The sequence below is a fragment of the Panthera uncia genome, chromosome B1 (genome assembly GCF_023721935.1).
Source record: "Panthera uncia isolate 11264 chromosome B1, Puncia_PCG_1.0, whole genome shotgun sequence".
NCBI classification, from domain to species: Eukaryota; Metazoa; Chordata; class Mammalia; order Carnivora; family Felidae; genus Panthera; species Panthera uncia.
The window spans coordinates 169,865,945-169,891,718 of NC_064811.1; the positions used below are offsets into that span (position 1 = coordinate 169,865,945).

General features: G+C 40.0%; 1 pseudogene; it reads left to right on the plus strand.

Annotated features, from left to right (window-relative positions):
• Positions 1–1,991: 1,991 nt before the first annotated feature.
• LOC125922495 (60S ribosomal protein L21-like) lies at positions 1,992–2,475 on the plus strand (annotated as a pseudogene).
• The last annotated feature ends 23,299 nt before the right edge of the window (positions 2,476–25,774 follow it).

Below are 25,774 nucleotides of genomic sequence, written 5' to 3' on the forward strand. Positions count from 1 at the left end.
CGTCTCACTCACTTGCGCTCCCCCTTTAAAATAAAATAAAATAAAATAAAATAAAATATAAAATAAGATAAATAAGATAAAATGAATTAATGGATAAATGAAAACAGAAACAATTCTCTTTTTAAAACATTTTTTAACATTTGTTCATTTTTGAGAGACAGAGAGACAGAGTGCAAGGGGGGAGGGCAGAGAAAGAGGAGACACAGAATCCGCAGCAGGCTCCAGGCTCTGAGCTGTCAGCACAGAGCCCGATGCAGGCCTTGAACCCATGAGATCATGAGCTGAGCTGAATTCGGATACTTAACCGACTAAGCCACCCAGGTGCCCCAAAAGCAGAAATAATTCTTAATTCTTCCCCTTGGCATCACATGTTCTCCATAACCTGGTCCCTAATTTCCAGTCTTCACAGACATGACCCTTTGCTCAAGCTGGCTCCGTTTCCTCTCTGGTTCCAGAAAAATGCATCCATTGCAACTCTGCTCTGGTTGCCCCCCCAGACTCGGGTCATCCTTCTCTCCCTTATTTGTCCATCCTGACGTTGCTCGCATCTTCCAGCTTAACTGCAGCTTCCCCCCCTGCTGCCTCCCCCTCTGGCCTGCTGCACGAATAAGAATAATGGGATTTGGGGTCTGGGAGGCATGGATGGTGGAAAAAGAACCTGCAGAGCATCCTGAAATAGGAGTACAGGTCCTTGAATTACGTCTTCTTTAGGAAGAAAATCTGGAGAGACAGAAGCAGAGGTATGGCCAAAAAGGTAGACTTACATTTTTGTCCATGATGCAATGCCTACTATGACAGCAGACTTACCTTCTTGCTGTAAACACCAATCAGCTGGATAAAATGTATGAAAAAGTGTTTTCAGACATTAGATACTAGGCGGTGCAGGATCATGGTTCCTGATAGGAGACAAATGAGATGAGCCCTAGGATTGCCCTGGGTTTCTACATGGAGACACTTTCTTGGTCATGGGTGCAAGGAAGGGGTACTCAAGCAGAGATAGTCATCTCTTAAGTTGAAGGGAGGCCAGAATATTGGAATTTTCCAGGCAGAGTATCAGAAAGAAGGGAGTTCGTGTCCCAGATAGTGTCCCTCGAGTCTTTAATTAAATACTTAGTCATATGCTTCTATAGGAAAACACTCCCCATCATCAGACCAAGAAAACTACAAATCCTAAAACTGAAAAATTTCCAGAGCTCACACAGGGCTTGGAATTGCTTGAGTTATGACTGACTGAAAGAGAGAAACCTCTTTGAGCACCTGGATGGTTCACCGGACTCCAGGAGGATCATGCATTACCTAGTAGGTCTAAATTACTTCTAGTTGACTTCTTCTAATAAAGTTTAAAAAGAAGCCTCGAAAGATTAATAGCTGTTTACCTCTCTGCCAAAAGTAACTTCAACACCCTTTAAAGGAAGAGAACAAAATTCGGACATTCGACAACCTAATATTCACAATGACTAGGGTATTGTCAGGGTTGAGTAGTCAGAGTTCAACCAGAGAAGAATGAATAGGGGACTATCATCTCTCTATTATCTATCTATCTATCCACATATCAATCTATCTATCCATCCTTCTTCCATCTATCTATCTATCTATCTATCATCTATCTAGTTGACCCTTGAACAATATGGGTTTGAACTGCATGGGTCCACTTCTACCCAGATTTTTTTTTATAAGTACAGTACATGATTATAAATGTAGTTTCTCTTCCTTATGATTTCCTTAATAACGCTTTCTTTTCTTTAGCTTACTTTATTGTAAGAAAATTGTATATAACATATACAAAATATGTGTTCATCGGCTGTTTGGATTATCGGTAAGGCTTCCGGTCAACAGTGGGCTATTAGTAGTTAATTTTGGGGGAGTCAAAAGTTTTATACAGACTTTTGACCCACAGGGAGCTGACGCCTCTAACATCTGTGTTGTTCAAGGCTCATTGTATAAGAAATATATACGTGTGCCTTTCAGCTGGAACCGCCATCTTCCAATAATTTGCCAAAATGACCAACATAAACGGAAAGAGGAAAGGTACTTGCTCTCTGGACCTTTTAGAAAACATGGAATTGTTCCTTCTGCCACATACATGCTAATCTACAAAAAGATGATATTGTAGACATTGACCGAATGGGCGCTGTTCAAAAAGGAATGTTCCACAAATGTTACCACGGCAAAACTGGAAGGATCTACAGAGTTACCCAGCATGCTGTTGACATTGTTGAAAGCAAACAAATTAAGGGCAAGATTCTTGCCAAGAGAATTAATGTACGTACTGAGCATATTAAGCACTCATAAAGCCGAGATTGCTTCCTCAAGTGTGTGAAGGAAAATTCTCAGAAAAAGAAGGCTGCCAAAGAGAAAGATACTTAGGTTCAACTGAGGGGCCAGCCTGCTCCACCCAGAGAAGCACACTTTGTGAGAACCAAAGGAAAGGAGCCTGAGTTGCTGGAACCCATTCCCTATGAATTCATGGCATGATCAATGTAAAAAAACAAACAAACCAAACCAAACCAAACAAAACAAAACAAAAAACCCCTCAAGACAGTAAAAAAAAAAAAAAAGAAAAAAAAAGAAAAACAAGAAATGTGTGTGTGTGTGTGGATTTATTAGAAGAGGGCTTACACAATTATGGGAGTTGGTTCAACAAACTTGAAGTCTGGAGTGCAGTCAAGAAGGAGAGATCATGGCAGGCTGAAAGCAAGAGGAGGAAGAAAACAGCAGAGCACTTTCAGACCCAGTTGTTGTTTGGAGTCTCTGAGTTCAGGGAGGTCTGAGCCCTCTTTTTTTTTTTTTTTTTTTTTTTTTTTTAATTCTTTACAGAGCGCGAGCAGGGGAGGAACAGAAACAGAAGGAGACACAGAATCTAAAGTAGGCTCCAGGCTCTGAGATGTCAGCACAAAGCTCGACATGGGGCTCGAACCCACGAACCGAGAGATCATGACCCGAGCGGAAGTCGGACACTTAACCTACTGAGCCACCCAGGCGCCACCCCCCCTTTTTTTTAATGTTTATTTTTGAAGGAGAGAGAGACAGAGCTTGAGCGGGGAAGGGGCAGAGAGAGAGGGAGACATAGAATCCGAAATGGGATCCAGGCTCTGAGCTGTCAGCACAAAGCCTTATGCTGGGCTCGAACTCACGAACTTTGAGGTCATGACCTGAGCCGAAGTTGGACGCTTAACCGACTGACCCACCCAAGCGCCCCCTTCTGGGTCCTCTTTTAAAGGCTTCCAAATGATAAAGTCAGGCCCATTTATCTCCATTTTATTAACTTAAAGACAACTGAATATGGACTTGAATCGCATCTGCAAAATTCCTTCAAAACAACACCTAGATGTGTATTTGAATAATTTGGAGAAGGTGTGTGTATGTCTTACATAATCATTGCTGCTTCCCTTTTATTCTCCATCTTCCAGGAGAGAATATGCCTTGTACCTTAACCTAATTGGAAACACACGAGAAAAATAATTCTGGAGACTATAGCTCAGCTTAGCCAACTTGACATATCATAAAGCCATCTTCAGCATCCATTAAAAAAAAAAAATACTAGACATTCAATGAAGCAGGAAAATGGGACCCATAACCAGGAGAGAAATATAAATAGATCTAGATATTACAGAAATTATGGAATGAATAGAAAAGGACTTTTAAAACTCCATAATAATCATACTTAAGATTTTTAAGGAATACTTGGCTGGCTCAGTTGGTAGAGCATGTGATTCTTGATCTCAGGGGTCAGGAGTTCAAGTCCCACATTGGGAGCAGAGATTACTTAAAAAGTAAATAAATAAATAAAACCACATTATTAGAAAAAATAATTTAAAGGAAAAACTGAAGTTAATGAGATAAAAAAAAGCCATTAAAGGAACCAAATGGGACATCTAGAGCAAAAAATTAAATATCCAACATGAAAAATTTATCACATGGGCCTAAATATAGATTGGAGACTGCAGAAGAAAAAAATAAAAAACTTGCAGACGTAGTAGTAGAAACTTCAAAGTTGAACTTCAACTTCAAAGTTGAAGCACGGAGAGGAAAAAAAAGGCTGAAAAAAGGAACAGAGTCTCAATCACTGTTAGGACAATATCCAGCAGCCTAACACGGGCAGCTGGAGTTCTGAAAAGACAGTAGAATCAGAAAAATGGTTTGAAAAAACAGTCAAAAAATTTCCAAACTTCAAAGAAGCTCAACAAACACCAAGCAGAATAAATGCCACATTAAAGCACATCATAATCTAAATGATGAAAACCAGGAAGAAAAAGAAAATCTTAAAGAAACCAGAGGGAAAAAATGCATTAGATACAGGAGAACAAAAATGAGATCTATCACAGTATTTTTGTCAATAAAACTGCAAACCAGAAGATAAAGGAATGACTTTAGTGGGCTACAATAAAAGAGAGAAAAAAACAAACAAACAAAAAAAACCTTAAATTCTATATTGAGTCAAAATATTCTAAAAAAGTATGGATAAAATCAAGACATTTTCGTATAAACAAGCTAAGATAATTCATTGCCAATAGACTAGCACTAAAGAAATTGTTTCCTCAGGCTGAAAGAAAATGATATTAGATGGAAACTCAGCTATATGCACAAAAAAATGAAGAGTGCTAAAAATATTAAATGAGTGAGTAAATCTAAGATGTTTGTCCTAGTTTTTAAATCTGCTTAAAAGAAAATTGAACCCAGAAGACTTTTGTTTTCAACCAAGATGGAATAATAGGGATTGGAGTTACATTTTTTTTTTTTTTTTTTTTTTTTTTTTTTTTTTTGGTCAGAAACAACTGGAAGAAAAAAAAAAAAAAACAAAAAAAAAACCCCACTTCATAGGATATTGACACTCAGGCATCAAAGGCTAGTGTTCCCTGAGAATCAGGAAACAAATGAAGTGATGCCCATAGATGTTGTCACTTAATTGCCTGAGGAAAATTTGATTGTAGAGCAGGGAGAGGGAACCCAAGTAAAGCTTGGTGAACTCCTGAGTTACATATATGGAGCTGGGAACACAAGGAGAATTCATAGAATTCATAAGCCAGAGTATTGGAGAGAAGAGAGCTTTCGCACAGTGAGAATTCCAGAGATCTGCAGAAGGTTCCCCTAAAAGATCCAGCTAAGTATTGATTAGCTCATCTGTGTGAAGAAACTATCTAATGCTGAGAAAAGAATCACTTAAAAGAATTAGTCAGAACAGTCCTTGGTATTCATACCAGGCCCAGGAATCGTGCCTGTTCCCACAAGCTGGAATAGAAAGTCTCTTAATTCATGGGGTCTTAAGTAGAGTACTTTGAGGTTTTGCCTCAGTACTGGAATAAAATTAGATTCAGATTAAATTCTATTCCAGTGTTGCCTAACAACGCTTAAAAGCAAAAGTCAAAAGGATAAAGCTATTACCAAGTAACTTGCCCATATCCCAGAACAAAGCTCAAGAATATTTATAAGATTAAAAAAAAATTATCCAGCAGGCAAAATTCATAATGTCTGGCAAAACTTGCCAGACATGCACAGAAACAGAAGTATGTGACTCATAATGAAAAGAAAATAAATTGAAAGTGACCCAGAAATGACTCAGAAGATAGAATTAGTAGAAGAGATCATTAAAACAATTATTAGGACTGTATTCCATATGTTTAAGAAGCTAGAAGAAAGATTAAGCATGATAAGTAGACCTATACAAAAAAGGCCCACATTAAAATTGTACAGTTGGAAAACTAGAAATAAACTGAAATAAACAATATACTGAAAGAGATCAGTAAAAGATTAGCAATTGCAGAAGAAAAGATTAAGAACTAGAAGACATAGCAAGAAGAAACCAAAAACAAAAAGTCCAAAAAAATAAAAAAGAGCCACAGTGAGTTGGGGCACAATTTTATGTGGCCTAAAACACATGAGATTGGAGTTACCAAAGGGAGGAGGAAACCCACAAAATAGCTGAAGAAATAATGGTCAAAGTCTTTCCAAATGTGATGAAAGCTATATACTCATAGCTAGATCAAGGACATCTAATGAACTCCAAGTAGAAGAAATATGAAGAAACTACACCAAGGCACATAATAATAAAATTGCTTAATACCAGAGATAAAGATAAAAATCTTAAAAGTAGCCATAGATAAAGGACACATTATATATAAAAGAACAAAGATAAGGATGCCAACAGCTTTCCCATTGGAAACCAAAAGCTAGAATTTAGAAGAGCAACATCTTTAAAGTGCTGGAAAAAAAAAAAAACTCAGCCTAGAATTCGTCACTCAGCATAAATATCTTTCAAAAAAGAATGTGAAATAAAGACACTTTTAGATATTCAGACATACAAAAGCTGAAAGAACTCATCCAGTCAACTGGCACAGTGAGAAATGTTAAAGGAAGTCCTTCGAGCAGAAGTAAAATGATACAAGATGAAAACTTGGATCTATACCAAGGAATGAAGAACACTGGTTGTGGCAACTACATAAATACATATGTTACATGTTTTAATTGTTTAAATTGCTTTACCAATAATTTAATGTTTAAACCAAAAATAATAATGTATTTTGGGCTTATAACACGTGTAGTAGTAAAATGAATGACAATAGCACAAAGCCAAGGGAGGGGGGAATGGCAGTGCACTAATGTAAGATATTTATACTGTATGTGAAATGATACAACATCACTTGAAGTTAGGCTGTGGTAAACATAACCACTAAAAGAATGCAACAAATAGTTATATTTAATAAGCCAACAAAAGAAATAAAATGAATCGTTAAAAAATACTCAATCCAAAAGAGGACAGAAAAAGAGGGAAAAAAGAACAGAAAACATATGGTCAAATAAACATCATACAGCAATACTAAGAATCACACTAAATGTCAACGGTTTAAACAGCTAATTAAAAGGCCGAGATTGTTAGCTTAAGATCCAACTACCTGCTATCTACAAGTAACATACATTAAATTAAAAAGATGTAATAGACCATAAGTGAAAGGATAGGAAAAATAATACTATGCTAACACGAATCAAAGAAGGCTGGAGACAAAGCAGATTTCACAGCAAAGAATACTTCCTGAAATAAAGACAGTAATTTCAAAATGATAAAGGGGTCAAGTAATCAAGAAGACAACATTCCTATGTTTTTATGAACCTACTAACAGAGCCACAAAATACACGGAGCAAAATTGATAGAACCACAAAGAGAAATAAACAGATTCACAACTCCAGTCAAAGATTGAAAACTTTTTCAAAAAATTCATTTAAAAAGTAGATTTAAATTCAGTAAGGCTAGAGAAGACTTGAACAATACAGACTTACCTGACTTAATTGACATTTAGAGAACACTCCACTCAGTGAGTGCTGAATTCACATTATTTTTAGGTACATATGAAACATTTATACATTATGGGACGTATAACTAATCTCAATAAACCTGAAAAGATTCTACCATTATTTTTATTTATTTTATTTTTTAAGTAATCTCTATGGCCACCACAGGGCACAAATTCATGATCCTGAGATCAAGAGTCAAGTGCTCTACTGATGGAGCCAGCCAAGTACCCCTGAAAAGATTCTAAATAACCATAAAGGAATTAAATTATGAACCCAAACCAGAAAATATCTCAAAAGATGCATAAATATTTGTAAATGAAATAACACACTTCTAAGTAGGCCATGGGTCCAAGCAAAAGTCAAAAAGGAAACTAGAAAATTATTTTGAACTGAATGACATTCAAAATACGACATATCAAAATTTGTGAGTGAGCAGAAAAGAAAGAAAAGAAGTTAGTAAAATCAGAGCGGAAATAAGTGGAAAAGGAAGTGGAAAAACATTAGAGAAAATAAATATGACTAAAAGCTGGTTTTTTGAGAACAGCAATAAAATTGATAAATCTCTTGCTAGATTGGTCAGGAAGAGGGAAGACACAATCAATGAGAGAGAAGAAAAAGAGGTGATTTCACAGATACTAAAAGGACAATAAGGAGTATTATGAAAAATTTGTGACAGTAAATTGACAACTTCTATAAAACCCCAAAATTCCACAAGAAGACAGAGATAACCTATGTAGCCTTACATATATTAAAGGAATTGAATTTGTAGTTAAAACCTTTCTTACATGTTTTCATAAAGAAAACTCCAGTCCCAGAAGGATTAACTGGTGAATTCTAACTTAAGGAAGAAATAATGCCAATTCCAACCAACTTCTTCCAGAAAACTCAAAAGGAGGGAATAGTTGTCAATTCCTGCTATAAGGTCAGCATTGCTGTTGTTTCAAAACCAGACAAAGAAAGTACAAAAGGCAAAACTAATGACCAGTATTCCTCATACACATAGGTGAGGAAATTCTTAAAATTTAGCTTGAAAATCCAATTCAAAAATGTGTAAGATTTATAAAAAGTCCAGTGTGCCACAACCAAATGAGATTTATTCCAGGAATGCAAGGATGGTTTAAAACTTGCAAATCATTTAAAGCAACTCCCCCCATAAATAGACTGAAAAAGAATACCATACGCTTATCTCAATAGATACAAATGACAAAATCCAACATTCCTTAGTGTTACAAACTTCCTCAAAGTGATAGTGTATGGAACTAGTTTTCTGTTGATGTGTAGCAAATTAGCACAAACTCAGAGACTTAAAATGCCACCATTTATTACCCAACACTCTGTAGATCAGAAGTCAGAGGGGCCCCTGGGTGGGTCGGTCAGTTAAGCATCCACCTTTGCCTCAGGTCGTGATCTCGCATTCGTGAGTTCGAGCCCCACATTGGGCGCACTGCTGTCCGCACAGAGCCCACTTCAGACCTTTTGTCCTCTCTCTCTGCCCCTCTCTTGCCCTCTCACTCACTCTCTTTCTCTCTCTCTCAAAAATAAACATTAAAAAAAAAAAAAGTCAGAGCGGGCTGGCATAGATTCTCTGCTCAGAATCTCACATTCACAGTATTGGCTGGGCAGGGGTCTCATCTGGAGGCCCTGAGGAAGAATCTACTCACTTTCAAGCTCATTCAGGTTGTTGGCAGAACCCAGTTTTAAGTTTTAGGTTATAGGTATGAGATTTATGTTTCTGGTAGCCTGGGTCTGCCATCAACTTCCCAGGGCCCACATTTCTTCTCAATGGCCCCTTCCATCTTCAAAGCAGCAATCACGTGTCAAGTTCTCACTCATACTTTGGATCTGTCTGACTTCCCTTTCTATCAACCACAGAAAGGTATCTGACTTTTTAAAAAGATTTTTTTTTTTTTAGAGCAGCTTTAGGTTCACAGCAAAATTGAAGGGAGGATACAGAGATTTCCCATCTATCCCCTGCCCCACACATGCACAGCGTCTCCCGTTTTCAACATCTCCTACCAGAGCATCTCCTATCAACAGCCCCTACCATTATCTACATTCCCTACATTTGTTACAATTGATGAATCTGTATTGGCACATCATTAGTCCATTGTTTACCTTATACTCACTCTTGGTGTTGTATATTCCATGGGTGTGAACAAATGTGTAATGATATGTATCCATCATTATAATATCATACAGAATATTTTCACTGCCCCCCAAAAGTTCTCTGTTCTCTGCTGATTTATCCCTCCCCTTCACCCTAACCCCAGGCAAATACCGTTGTCTTTTTTTAAATGGTTTCCGTAGTTATGTATCTAAGAATGTCACATTGTTGGAATCATACAATAAGTAGCCTTTCCAAATTGGCTTCTTTCACTTAGTAATATGCATTCAAAACTTACTCCATGTCTTTTTCAAGGTTTGGAGAGCTTGTTTCTTTTTAGCACTGAATAATATTCCATTGTCTGGATGTACTACGGTTTATTTACACCTTCACCTACGGAAGGATATCTTGGTAGTCTCTAAGTTTGAGCAATTATGGATAAAGCTGTTATAAACATCTGTGGGCAGGTTTTTGTGTGGACGTAAGTTGTCAACTCCTTTGGGTAAATACCAAAGAGTGCAATTGCTGGATCGTATGTTAAGAGTATGTTTAGTTTTGGAAGAAACTGCTAAACTGTCTTCCAAGGAGACTGCACCATTTTGCATTGCCCTCAACAATAAATGTGAGTTTCTGTTGTTCCATATCCTTCTGAGCATTTGTTATTATTAGTGTTCCTAATAATAGGATTTAGGCCATTCTAATGGATGTGTAATGGAATCTCATCATTTTAATTTTCATTTCCCTGATGACATGATGTGCAACATTTTTTTTACATGCTTGTTATCTGTATATCTTCTATGATGAAGTGTCTGTTAAGGTCTTTGACCCATAGACGTGTCTAATTTTAAGGGCTCCTGTGATTATTAGATAAGCCCACAGATAATCTCCCTCTTAAGGTCAACTGTGCCATAGAACATAACAACACACAACAACACATAACAACACATAACAAACATAGCAACATGTAACAACACATAACAACACATAACAACACATAACATAACAAACATAACAAAACATAACATAACATAACATAACAAACATAACATAACATAACATAACATAACATAACATAACTGTGGGAGGGATATCTTACCCTATTCACAGGTTCCAGGGCATGGGAGTAAATGAAGACTATCCAAATGAGAACAAACAAAAGCTACTTCTTTGGCACTTTCAAGGGAGGCAGACACTATCATTTGCATTTAGCAAACACTCGAAGTCAGGCTGGGGAGGTGGAAGGCTTTGTAGTGGAAAAAGAGAAGGCTTAGGGTATGTCCTGGTTGGACAAACTGTAGGAAAACTGGAAGTGGGCTAAATAGAAGCAGGACATGTTAGGGGAGCACATTTGGCTTTCTGTTATTGGTTGTTTTTTTTTTTTTAAGTTTATTTATTTATTTTGAGAGAAAGAGAGTGGGCGAGGGGCAGAGAGTGAGCATCCCAGCACCGTGCCCTGTGTGGAGTCTGAACTCACAAACTGTGAAGTCATGACCTGAGCGGAGACCAAGAGTCAGATGTTTAACCAACTGAGCCACCCAGGTGTCCCTCTTTTATTGTTCTTAAGCTGGAAGTGAGAAATAATTAGGGAAGCTGGCAGTTACTGGCCAAGGGCTGACTGTTTGGGGTTAGTTGCTGCAGAAGTTGTGGGTCAGAGTTCTACTTTTATACATGGTCTGACCATTGTCAGTTTGTATATTCAATTTTTGAAAGGATTAGGAGGACTATCTATCTTTGGGGAGCCATTTTTAGACATTCTACCTACTGTCGGTATCTATGAAAAACCAACAACTAATATCAAGCTTAATGGTAAAAGATTGAACGCTTTCCCCTTAATATCAGGAACAAGACAAGAATGTTTGTTCTCTCCACCACTATTCAGTAGGATACTGTAGGTTCTAGCCTGTGCCATAAGGCAAGAAAAAGAAATAAATGATATCCAGATTGGAAAGAAAGAAGTGAAACAATCTTTAATCTAAGATGACATGATCTTTTCTGTAAAAAAATCCCATGAAATCTTTAAGAAAGCTACTACAGCTGATAAGTGAGTTCAGCAAGGTTGCAGGACACAGATCAATATATAAAAATTAATTGTGTTTCTATATACTAGCAACAAACAAATTAAAAGACAATATGAATTACAATAGCATTAAAAACTGAAATACTTAGGAATATATTTGACAAACTCTACATAAGACAGCTCAAAACTACAAAACATTGCTATAAAAATTAAATATGACCTAGTAAATGAAGAGCTTTACCATATTAATTGATCAGAAGGTTAACTATTGAATTTAGAGATGGCGGCGTAGGAGGACGCTGGGCTCACCGCGCGTCCTGCCGATCACTTAGATTCCACCTACACCTGCCTAAAGAACCCAGAAAACCGCCAGAGGATTAGCAGAACGGAGTCTCCGGAGCCAAGCGCAGACAAGAGGCCCACGGAAGAGGGTAGGAAGGGCGGCGAGGCGGTGCGCGCTCCACGGACTGGCGGGAGGGAGCCGGGGCGGAGGGGCGGCTCGCCGGCCAAGCAGAGCCTTTGAGTCTGGCTGGCAAAAGCGGAGGGGCCGGACAGACTGTGTTCCGACAGCAAGCGCGACTTAGCGTCTGGGAGGTCAGAAGTTAACAGCTCTGCTCGGAAAGCGGGAAGGCTGGAGGACGAAGGGAGGGAGAGCTGCCGAGCCCCCGGACGGCAGAGCTCAGCTTGGCGGGGAACAAAGGCGCCAGCGCCATCTCCCCCGCCCATCCCCCAGCCAAAATCCCAAAGGGAACCAGTTCCTGCCAGGGAACTTGCTCGCTCTGCGCAAACACCCAACTCTGTGCTTCTGCGGAGCCAAACCTCCGGCAGTGGATCTGACTCCCTCCCGCTGCCACAGGGCCCCTCCTGAAGTGGATCACCTAAGGAGAAGCGAGCTAAGCCTGCCCCTCCAGCCCCCGTGCACCTTGCCTACCCACCCCAGCTAATACGCCAGATCCCCAGCAACACAAGCCTGGCAGTGTGCAAGTAGCCCAGACGGGACACGCCACCCCACAGTGAATCCCGCCCCTAGGAGAGGGGAAGAGAAGGCACACACCAGTCTGACTGTGGCCCCAGCGGTGGGCTGGGGGCAGACATCAGGGCGGACTGTGGCCCCGCCCACCAACTCCAGTTATACACCACAGCACAGGGGAAGTGCCCTGCGGGTCCTCACCACTCCAGGGACTATCCAAAATGACCAAACGGAAGAATTCCCCTCAGAAGAATCTCCAGGAAATAACAACAGCCAATGAGCTGATCAAAAAGGATTTAAATAATATAACAGAAAGTGAATTTAGAATAATAGTCATAAAATTAATCACTGGGCTTGAAAACAGTATAGAGGACAGCAGAGAATCTCTTGCCACAGAGATCAAGGGACTAAGGAACAGTCACGAGGAGCTGAAAAGCGCTTTAAACGAAATGCAAAACAAAATGGAAACGACGACAGCTCGGATTGAAGAGGCAGAGGAGAGAATAGGTAAACTAGAAGATAAAGTTATGGAAAAAGAGGAAGCTGAGAGAAAGAGAGATAAAAAAATCCAGGAGTATGAGGGGAAAATTAGAGAACTAAGTGATACACTAAAAAGAAATAATATACGCATAATTGCTATCCCAGAGGAGGAAGAGAGAGGGAAAGGTGCTGAAGGGGTACTTGAAGAAATTATAGCTGAGAACTTCCCTGACCTGGGGAAAGAAAAAGGCATTGAAATCCAAGAGGCACAGAGAACTCCCTTCAGATGTAACTTGAATCGATATTCTGCACGATATCATAGTGAAACTGGCAAAATACAAGGATAAAGAGAAAATTCTGAAAGCAGCAAGGGATAAACGTGCCCTCACATATAAAGGGAGACCTATAAGACTCGTGACTGATCTCTCTTTTGAAACTTGGCAGGCCAGAAAGGCTTGGAACGATATCTTCAGTGTGCTAAACAGAAAAAATATACAGCCGAGAATCCTTTATCCAGCAAGTCTGTCATTTAGAATAGAAGGAGAGATAAAGGTCTTCCCAAACAAACAAAAACTGAAGGAATTTGTCACCACTAAACCAGCCCTACAAGAGATCCTAAGGGGGATCCTGTGAGACAAAGTACCAGAGACATCACTACAAGCATAAAACATACAGACATCACAATGACTCTAAACCCGTATCTTTCTATAATAACACTGAACGTAAATGGATTAAATGCGCCAACCAAAAGACATAGGGTATCAGAATGGATAAAAAAACAAGACCCATCTATTTGCTGTCTACAAGAGACTCATTTTAGATCTGAGGACACCTTTAGATGGAGAGTGAGGGGATGGAGAACTATTTATCATGCTACTGGAAGCCAAAAGAAAGCTGGAGTAGCCATACTTCTATCAGACAAACTAGACTTTAAATTAAAGGTGTAACAAGACATGAAGAAGGGCATTATATAATAATTACAGGGTCTATCCATCAGGAAGAGCTAACAATTATAAATGTCTATGCGCCGAATACCGGAGCCCCCAAATATATAAAACAATTACTCATAAACATAAGCAACCTTATTTATAAGAATGTGGTCATTGCAGGGGACTTTAACACCCCACTTACAGAAATGGATAGATCATCTAGACACACGGTCAATAAAGAAACAAGGGCCCTGAATGATACATTGGATCAGATGGACTTGACAGATATATTTAGAACTCTGCATCCCAAAGCAACAGAATATACTTTCTTCTCGAGTGCACATGGAACATTCTCCAAGATAGATCATATACTGGGTCACAAAACAGCCCTTCATAAGTTTACAAGAATTGAAATTATACCATGCATACTTTCAGACCACAATGCTATGAAGCTTGAAATCAACCACAGGAAAAAGTCCGGAAAACGTCCAAAAGCATGGAGGTTAAAGAACACACTACTAACGAATGAGTGGGTCAACCAGGCAATTAGAGAAGAAATTAAAAAATATATGGAAACAAACGAAAATGAAAATACAACAATCCAAACGCTTTGGGACGCAGCGAAGGCAGTCCTGAGAGGAAAATACATTGCAATCCAGGCCTATCTCCAGAAACAAGAAAAATCCCAAATACAAAATCTAACAGCACACCTAAAGGAAATAGAAGCAGAACAGCAAAGGCAGCCTAAACCCAGCAGAAGAGAAATAATAAAGATCAGAGCAGAAATAAACAATATAGAATCTAAAAAAACTGTAGAGCAGATCAACGAAACCAAGAGTTGGTTTTTTGAAAAAATAAACAAAATTGACAAACCTCTAGCCAGGCTTCTCAAAAAGAAAAGGGAGATGACCCAAATAGATAAAATCATGAATGAAAATGGAATTATTACAACCAATCCCTCAGAGATACAAACAATTATCAGGGAATACTATGAAAAATTATATGCCAACAAATTGGACAACCTGGAAGAAATGGACAAATTCCTAAACACCCACACTCTTCCAAAACTCAATCAGGAGGAAATAGAAAGCTTGAACAGACCCATCACCAGTGAAGAAATTGAATCGGTTATCAAAAATCAAAAATCTCCCAACAAATGAGTCCAGGACCAGATGGCTTCCCAGGGGAGTTCTACCAGACGTTTAAAGCAGAGATAATACCTATCCTTCTCAAGCTATTCCAAGAAATAGAAAGGGAAGGAAAACTTCCAGACTCATTCTATGAAGCCAGTATTACTTTGATTCCTAAACCAGACAGAGACCCAGTAAAAAAAGAGAACTACAGGCCAATATCCCTGATGAATACGGATACAAAAATTCTCAATAAGATACTAGCAAATCGAATTCAACGGCATATAAAAAGAATTATTCACCATGATCAAGTGAGATTCATTCCTGGGATGCAGGGCTGGTTCAACATTCACAAATCGATCAACGTGATACATCACATTAACAAAAAAAAAGAGAAGAACCATATGATCCTGTCAATCGATGCAGAAAAGGCCTTTGACAAAATCCAGCACCCTTTCTTAATAAAAACCCTTGAGAAAGTCGGGATAGAAGGAACATACTTAAAGATCATAAAAGCCATTTATGAAAAGCCCACAGCTAACATCATCCTCAATGGGGAAAAACTGAGAGCTTTTTCCCTGAGATCAGGAACACGACAGGGATGCCCACTCTCACCGCTGTTGTTTAACATAGTGCTGGAAGTTCTAGCATCAGCAATCAGACAACAAAAGGAAATCAAAGGCATCAAAATTGGCAAAGATGAAGTCAAGCTTTCGCTTTTTGCAGATGACATGATATTATACATGGAAAATCCGACAGACTCCACCAAAAGTCTGCTAGAACTGATACATGAATTCAGCAAAGTTGCAGGATACAAAATCAATGTACAGAATCAGTTGCATTCTTATACACTAACAATGAAGCAACAGAAAGACAAATAAAGAAACTGATCCCATTCACAATTGCACCAAGAAGCATAAAATACCTAGGAATAAATCTAACCAAAGATGTAAAAGATCTGTATGCTGAAAACTATAGAAAGCTTATGAAGGTAATTGAAGAAGATATAAAGAAATGGAAAGACATTCCCTGCTCATGGATTGGAAGAATAAATATTGTCAAAATGTCAATACTACCCAAAGCTATCTACGCATTCAATGCAATCCCAATCAAAATTGCACCAGCATTCTTCTCGAAACTAGAACAAGCAATCCTAAAATTCATATGGAACCACAAAAGGCCCCGAATAGCCAAAGTAATTTTGAAGGAGAAGACCAAAGCAGGAGGCATCACAATCCCAGACTTTAGCCTCTACTACAAAGCTGTCATCATCAAGACAGCATGGTATTGGCACAAAAACAGACACATAGACCAATGGAATAGAATAGAAACCCCAGAACTAGACCCACAAACGTATGGCCAACTCATCTTTGACAAAGCAGGAAAGAACATCCAATGGAAAAAAGACAGTCTCTTTAACAAATGGTGCTGGGAGAACTGGACAGCAACATGCAGAAGGTTGAAACTAGACCACTTTCTCACACCATTCACAAAAATAAACTCAAAATGGATAAAGGACCTGAATGTGAGACAGGAAACCATCAAAACCCTAGAGGAGAAAGCAGGAAAAGACCTCTCTGACCTCAGCCGTAGCAATCTCTTACTCGACACATCCCCAAAGGCAAGGGAATTAAAAGCAAAAGTGAATTACTGGGACCTTATGAAGATAAAAAGCTTCTGCACAGCAAAGGAAACAACCAACAAAACTAAAAGGCAACCAACGGAATGGGAAAAGATATTTGCGAATGACACATCGGACAAAGGGCTAGTATCCAAAATCTATAAAGAGCTCACCAAACTCCACACCCAAAAAACAAATAACCCAGTGAAGAAATGGGCAGAAAACATGAATAGACACTTCTCTAAAGAAGACATCCGGATGGCCAACAGGCACATGAAAAGATGTTCAACGTCGCTCCTTATCAGGGAAATACAAATCAAAACCACACTCAGATATCACCTCACGCCAGTCAGAGTGGCCAAAATGAACAAATCAGGAGACTATAGATGCTGGAGAGGATGTGGAGAAACGGGAACCCTCTTGCACTGTTGGTGGGAATGCAAATTGGTGCAGCCGCTCTGGAAAGCAGTGTGGAGGTTCCTCAGAAAATTAAAAATAGACCTACCCTATGACCCAGCAATAGCACTGCTAGGAATTTATCCAAGGGATACAGGAGTACTGATGCATAGGGGCACTTGTACCCCAATGTTTATAGCAGCACTCTCAATAATAGCCAAATTATGGAAAGAGCCTAAATGTCCATCAACTGATGAATGGATAAAGAAATTGTGGTTTGTATACACAATAGAATACTACGTGGCAATGAGAAAAAATGAAATATGGCCTTTTGTAGCAACGTGGATGGAACGGGAGAGTGTGATGCTAAGTGAAATAAGCCATACAGAGAAAGACAGATACCATATGGTTTCACTCTTATGTGGATCCTGAGAAATGTAACAGAAGCCCATGGGGGAGGGGAAGGAAAAAAAAAAAAGAGGTTACAGTGGGAGAGAGCCAAAGTATAAGAGACTGTTAAAAACTGAGAACAAATTGAGGGTTGATGGGGGTGGGAGGGAGGGGAGGGTGGGTGATGGGTATTGAGGAGGGCACCTTTTGGGATGAGCACTGGGTGTTGTATGGAAACCAATTTGACAATAAATTTCATATATTAAAAAAAAATAAAAAATAAAAATAAAAATAAAAAAAAGAAGGTTAACTATTATGATTTCAATTATCGCCAAATTGATGTATAGATTAAAGGCAATCCAAACAGAATTTCAGACGGCTTTTTTGCTAGAGATTGAAAAGCTTGTTTTAAAATTCACATGGAAATGCAAAGGACCATGAATAATAGCTAAAACAACTTTGAAAAAGAAGAACAAAGTTGGAAACTTTACACTACTCGATTTCAAGACATTGTATTGCTGTTGTTTTTTAAATTTTTTAGTGTTTATTTATTTTTGAGTGAGACAGAGACAGAGTGTGAGTGAGGGAGAGGCAGAGAGAGAAGGAGACACAGAATCTGAAGCAAACTCCAGACTCTGAGCTGTCAGCACAGAGCCTGACATGGGGCTCGAACCCATGAACCGTGAGATCAGGACCTGAGCTGAAGTTGGACGCTTAACCCACTGAGCCACCCAGGTGCCCCGCATATATTGTTACAGGAAAAAGGACAGTGGGTTTTGGTGCCAAGATAGACAAAAAGATCAATAGGATACAATAGAATCCAGAATCAGGCACCTATATATATGGTCAACTGATTTTTGACAATGGTTTAAAGGCAATTTAGTAGAGAAATTATAGTCTTTTTAACAAAATGGTGCTGGAACAATTGGATATCCATATGCAAAAGAGATAAAAAAAGAAGCAAAAATTGGAAGAACTAAATGAGAGAAACAGACAAATCTACAATTATAATTGGAAATTGTAATACTCCTCTCTCAGTAATTCATAAAACATGTAGACAGAAAATGAGTAAGGAAATAGAAAAATTGTCAACCTTTTCAGCCAACTTGACTTAATTAAAACTGTGAAAATTAATAAAAAGAAAACACATTTAGAATGGCACCAGGAGGCTAACAGGGGGAGCTCTCATGCCCAGCACTTATTTACTTATGCCCAGTAAATCCAAGAGGAGGACACAGATGTTGTAAGTCAATAGTACTATTTTAGCAGCAGAAGAAAGATTTCTTCCTACCCTGGCAACAGCCCAGCCAATTAGAGAGAGTCACAGCTCAGCCAATGAAAAATGGCTATACTTTGAACTCCCAGTTTACCCCAAAGGACTTTTAGTTTATAACAGTCCCTCCCAACTCCCCTTTACCTCTATAAAAGAGCATTTCTTTCCTTTGTTCTCTGGGACTTGCTTTAGGTTTAGCTGTAGCTTGCTTGTTCTGGATTGTAATTCTCAGCTATTCTTGAATAAACCCATGTTTGTTGGTAAAAATAACTGGAAGTTTTATTTTGAAGGTTAAAAAAACTTATAACGTTCAATAGTGGAGCCCACATTGTTTTCATCGGCACATTGTACATTCACAATAGACCGTATGTTAGATCATGAGAATTAAATTAGAGATTAACTTAGAAATCAGTAATGGAAAGATGATTGAAAAACCCCAAATATTGGAAATCGTACAACACATTGTTAAATAATTCACAAGTCAAAGAAGAAATCACAAGAGAAATTAGGAAATATTTTGAAATGACTACTACTGAAAACATATAAAAATGTGTGGAATGCACAGTTTATAAAGGGAAACTTATTGCTTTCAATGCTTATATTCCACCTTAAGAAGCTAGAAAAAGAAATTAAGCGCAAAGTAAGGAGACAGAAAATAATTAAGGTAAAAGGAGAAATCAATGAGATAGAAAATTAGCAAATAGAGAAATCAATAAAACCAAAAGTTGTGTTGTTAAAATGATCAGTAACACTGACAAGTCTCTAGTTAGAGTGATCAAGGGGAAAAGAGTAGATGCAAAATATCAGGAATGAAAGTGGGGAATACTAGGGCTCCTACAATCTTGAAAACGATACGAAGGGAATATTATGAACATTTATTATGACAATAAATTTGATCACTTAAGTGAAATGCACAAATCTTAAAATTACCAGAATCAGCTCAATAAAAAATAGAAAATTAGAATGACTTGAATTCATCATTAAAGCCTTTCCTTAGAGAGTCACCTGTGTGGCTCAGTCAGTTGGGCATCTAACTCTTGATTTCAGCTCAAGTCATGATCCCAGCGTCGTGGTATGGAGCCCCACATCGGGCTCTGTGCTGAGCATGGAGTCTGCTTAAGATTCTCTCTCTCCCTCTGCCCCTCTGCCCCACTCTCTCTCTCTCTCAAATAAAACAAACAAACAAAAAACTTTCCGTAGGGGTGCCTGACTGACTCAGTTGGTAGAGCGCATGACTTAATCTCAGGGTCATGAGTTCAAGCCCCATGTTGGGTATGGAGCCTACTTTAAAAAAAAAAACAAAAAACTTTTTAAATCTTCATTTATTTTTGAGAGAGAGACAGAGTGTGAGCAGGGGAGGAGCAGAGAGAGAGGGAGACACAGAATCTGAAACAGGCTCCAGGCTCCGAGCTGTCAGCACAGAGCCCGATGCGGGGCTCGAATCCACGAACTGTGAGATCATGACCTGAGCCAAAGTCGGACGCTCAACTGACTGAGCCACCTAGGCACCCCTGGGTTCGGATGATTTTAGAGGCAAATTTTTACTAAACCTGATGCAACAAAAAAATCTTTATCCAGTGGTTTAAAGCTGTTATTGCCATGTCTTCTTGTCTGTATATTTTCTCATGAGAAATCAGCAGAATTCCTATGGTTATCCTTTTGTATGTAATATCTTAGTTTCCCTGGCTGCTCTCAAGATTTTCTTGGTTTATAGCAATTTATTTTTGGTTACAGCAGTTTGACTATGATGTATCTATGCATGATTTTCTTACACTTATTCTGTCTGGGTTGTCTGTTCTCTTATGTTTTGTTCTACTCCTTAAATTTTAATTTCTGTTGCCTTCTCCTTTGTTTCTGACATAGACTGGAAGTGTCAGGAGTAGGGGTGGGTGGGTAGGAGGCATACATGACCTCTTCTCCACTTCTTATTCCTCAATGTACATCATCAGTTCCAATCCTTGGGCTGATGACGGTGTTTGTCTACTTCATAAGCAGAAACCCAGTTCAGGCCAACCTGTCCACTCCTGGCACACCATAGACTTCCTGGTAACAGAGCAGGTTTATGTGCCCAGCCCTGTGTGCCCAAAGCTTCACTACAACTTGGATGGATTCCTAAGCTGCGCCAAAAATATTCTGGTTACCGATGGAAAGCATTTTGTAGCCATGCCGTTGTGCGTTCTGAAGCATCAAAGACCTTTTGGGTGAGCCCTGGTGAAGGAGGACTATCTCCCAGGCAGTTTAGCTACTGACAAAATCTAGCAGTCCCTGTGGGGAAGTGGGGATTCCATGGCTCTGCCCATTTGGTGATCTATAAAAGCCCACTCAAGGGCCTGAATATGGCCTGTGGGACCTCTAATGCCTGGTCCTCACCCCACATTGCCACTGGTAGGTCATAAACCCAGGCCAGAACAGGACTTGGGAGTCCAAAGGATTACTACCTTAGTTTCAGGCCCTGTAATTTGAATCAGTAATTGGCAATTCTGGATTGGTAGATGTTTTCCTCAAGATGGCAGCATGCCTAGTCGTGGACATTTACTGTTGTCTTGGGCTCCTGTCTATTTAGGACCTTTAAAATGTCTATTAGCTACTGATGACGTTTGTGGGTGACAGTGGGGTTTGTGGGGGCCGGAGCCGACGACCAGGACAGAATTCTTGAAGACATCTTTGGTGCAAAAGGTGAATTCTTGAAGACGTCTTTGGTGCAAAAGGTGATTTTATTAAAGCACAGGGACAGGACCTATGGGCAAGGAGAGCTGCCTGGGGACCCTGAGGAGAGACTGGTTTTATACTATGGAGTCGGGGGAGATAAAGTCCAGGGGAAGTTTCCAATGAGATTTTCATATGCTAAAGAAGACTCCAGGATAGTGGAGACCTAGTTATGGTCAGGCTATGGTTGTTTCTCCCCCTAGCAAAGCATTAGCATTAAGATAGTAGGGAGTTGCTGGAGAAACATCTTGCTCTGCCTGCCTCAAGTATTTGTCAATGGGCTGCAGGTTAGAAGGAAATTTAATTTTATCTGCCGTTTCCTTCTGCCTTTGTTTCCCCCATTAGCTACTATTTGGGATAGCAGGGTTCCCAAGCTCAACAAATGTCAACAGAGGCTTGCCATCCCTTGTATGGGATTTCACCAGGGAATGCAATGTGATGGCTAGTTAGCAGAACTCAATGGTCTTTATTCCCCCACCTGGTTTCCACTACTTTGCTTTTGTTAACTTATAGTATAGAGTTTACTTTTGTAGAAGCAAACCCTGCCATTTGTGAGCCTGGAGGACATTATGCTAAATGAAATCAGCCAGATATAGAAAGACAAATACTTCATTATCTCACTTACGTACGGAGTCTACAAAAGTAGAACTCTTGAAAGCAGAGAGTAGAATGGCTGTTACCAGGGGCTGGGCGGCGAGAGAAATGGGAACATGTTGGTCAAAGGGTACAAACTTGCACTTATATAGGATGTGTAAGTTCTGGAGATCTCATGTGCAGCGTGATGACTATACATCTCATGTGCAACATTATGACACTATACTGTGTGCCTGACATTTGCTAAGAGAATAGATCTTAAGTGTTCTCACGTGCCTGCTCAAGCACACACATGGTAATCACGTGAGGTGATGACTGTGTTAATTAGTTGGATTGTGGAGATCATTTTACAATTTATAGATACATCAAAACATCACATTTCACTCCTTAAATATACACAATTTGTACTTGAAAATTATACCACAATAAAGCTGGAAAAAAAGGAAGTTTATTTTCAAAAATTTGTTAATGTTTATTCATTTTTGAGAGACAGAGTGTGAGTGGAGGAGGGGCAGAGAGAAAGGGAGGCCCAGAATCTGAAGCAGGCTGAGCTGTCAGCACAGAGCCCGACGCGGGGCTCGAACTTGTGAACGGCGACATCATGACCTGAGCTGAAGCTGGACGCTCAACTGACTGAGCCACCCAGGCATCCTAGAAATTTGCTTTTGTGATGAGTGCTTATTATTTCAAGAAAGCTCTGTTAGTAACTGAGTTAGTTGGGAAAACTGTTGTACCAAGAATCCAGGGAAGGCTTTCAATGAGACTCCCTTTAGGCTGTGCAGAGCAGGGGCAGGTCTGGGACAAGATGGGATGGAAGTGAGCCTTCCCCGCATTCTCTGGGGACTTTCTCCTAGGCTCTTAGCCTCAGCACCACCACATCGTCTGGGTTGTGCCTCCCTTTGGTAACCTTTCCCTTCAAGAGTGGGTGGGGGTGGGGCAGATGGGGACAAAGTCTCAGCTGCTGCTTAAAGCACCCCAGACAATTAATGGGCAGCTCCAGCTGGTGTCTTGAAAAATGGATTGAAATCCTACACCATTTTTTCTTACGATTGAATTGATTTTGGCATCCACTTCTGGAGTTACTCTAGTTTTTAAGAAAATGTTCATCCGCAATGTCAAGGACCACTCGGGCACAGCAGGTTGTGTAATGCAGGTCAGGACCAGGGACAGCTCCAGAGCCTGCTACAGTGGGGAGGCTAGCTTCTGAGAAGCCCATCTATGGACACCATCTTGCACCCCGAGAGGAGTTCTCAATGAGTATAAGTCTTCTCTGAGTAAGCTCAAGGAGCCCTTGGCCCACCCTGAAAGAAAAGGGATGAGGGAGACGTCTTCTGCTCTGATCATGAATCTTTAGACCGTGCAAAGATTATGCTGGTGGTCAATAAAGCACGAATTCTGAGTGCATTTGACAATACTGTCTCAGACACTCTTCCTTCACCTCTATGCTTCATTTCAGGCTCCACTCTTTCAAACTCTGGCTTCCAACCATCTTTGCTTTTCCAGGCTCGACTTGTAGGACTCCCCTAGATAATGGCTTATAGTCATTATCTTTTCCTTCCTACTTTTTGTTACTATAGATAACATCTGGCCAGGTGCCATCCTCAACAGGCTCCTCGCAGTGTTGCTTTGCCAACACTCTGTCCAGGCTTCTCAGGACTGCCCCACGGGGAGGTGTGGGGCAGAGGGAGTCAGCTTAGGCCAGGAAAGCGTTTGCAGGTGAGGAGGTGATGATGGTGAACTAAATGCCACCAGCAATCTCCAATCTTTCCCGTGATGGGAGACTGAGCAGCTTCCACTCAAGAGACTTGAGGACAGCAGGCTACCAGGAAGACCAGAATCCAATTAACGAATATGGTGCCGAGGTATTTTGCAAGGACTCCGATGATACAGGCTAGTTCGTCTAGGACATCATGGAGGATCAAGAAGGCATGGTGGAGGACCTTAATGATCAGCACTGGGAGCATGGACAGGAAGGGCACCGATAATCATCTGGGGCAGCATCTGGGTAGACAGTGGATGACAACAGCATGAAAGGCTTGGCAGGACTGGCTGGTATAGATGGGGATGTCAGATAATACTAAGGCCTTGAGGAAGCCAATGGCCCTGGTGAAAAGTTACCTTCAGCAGAGGACTACGTAATCTTGGAGGCTTCAGTCTCCAAAGGGTCAGATCTGGAGACAGACATAGTAAGTATAAGGCAAGACCAATTTTTTAAGAGGTTTTTGCTCCGGTGATGGGGAGAGGGTGTTGGACATCACTCAGGACACTCATCGTGTAATAGGCCGATCTGCACTGCATACAGCCCAATGAGGAATCCTCCCCCATTGCACTGTAGAAAAGTGGAAAAGAAACAATTCCAAGAAAGTCAACAGCAAGAGGAATTTTCCTCCTACACATCTACAAGCTGGAAACTGGCTTCATCCCAGAGACACAACATTTCCCCACTAGGTCGTTTTGTTCTTCTGTGGAGTTACTTGCCTGAGCAAATGAGTTGGAGGTCTCCGAGGGGACTGGCCTCCATCTGTTGTTTCTATGTATTTTAAAAGGGAAATTGATGATGGGTAGACTGGGCTCTCTCTCATCCCTGGAGACAAAGCTGAAATATTCTTATCCCAGCACTCTGCTCTCAGGTTTTCCTATCTAGAAGGGTTCAAGAATTTTTGGCTTTGGTTTGATTTTCTAACCTTACCTATCATATATTTTTTTTAACTAATGAAACTCCTTCTTCAAGTCATAGCTAACACAGAATCATAATACATGAAACAAAAAAACCTCAGAATTTTATTAGCATGTATTTATTTTATAACTTCACATCTATAACACTTTACTTTGTATATTGTCAATAATCGAGAACAATGAGGCGATTTTTATGACTACAAGAAACCATGAAATCAGGGTGTACTGGATGACAAATGTTATCACTTTGGTGAGCAGTATTAAAAAATTATAACTTAGGATGAAATGATCACCAATTGTAACTTAAAAAAAATGCTTTTCTTACAATCTCAGGATATTCTTCAGTTAAAGTTAGCCACAGATCAGAAAGAATAATTTATTGTTTCAAAGTCAAATCACTAACATTAGTCTTTAACAATGGCTGGAATACTTATCACAAAGATAACAGACAGCAAGCACTCAAACGTAGCTAAAATGGTTCCTAATGCAATGTCGTCACAACTGACTGACAGATTCCGTACTTACTTGTTACGGTACAACTCTTAGAATAAAGACAGCATGCATTGAACAGACAGGAAGTATCATGAAAATCATGGGTCTTAATGCATTAAAGGCTTTCTGTGTTCCAGACATCATGCTAAGTGATTCAAAGGCATTATGTCATCTGAGCCTAATGACAACCCTATTCTATTATTTTCCCATTTTCCTGATGAGGAAACTGATGTTCAGAGAAGGTGAGCAATTGTTCTTTGTATACAAAAAGCTATCGTGATGCTAGAGATCAACTAGCATTTTTTTTAACGTTTATTTATTTTTGAGACAGACAGAGACAGAGCATGAATGGGGGAGGGGCAGAGAGAGAGGGAGACACAGAATCCGAAACAGGCTCCAGGCTCTGAGCTGTCAGCACAGAGCCCAACGCAGGGCTCAAACTCAAGGACGGCGAGATCGTGACCTGAGCCAAAGTCGGACGCTTAACCGACTGAGCCACCCAGGCGCCCCGAGATCAACTAGCATTTAACGGAATGGTGCTCATTTATGCTCTACTGGGGCACACTACGTCACGGGACATGCATGGACGTGACTTAAACACCTGTGAGGTGCCATCACTTCCTTAATCTATGAACGCTTAAGAGGAGTCCAGCTATGTGCTCAGATGTCACAAGGGGACCTTACTTCCATGGTCTGCACAAAATGAGTC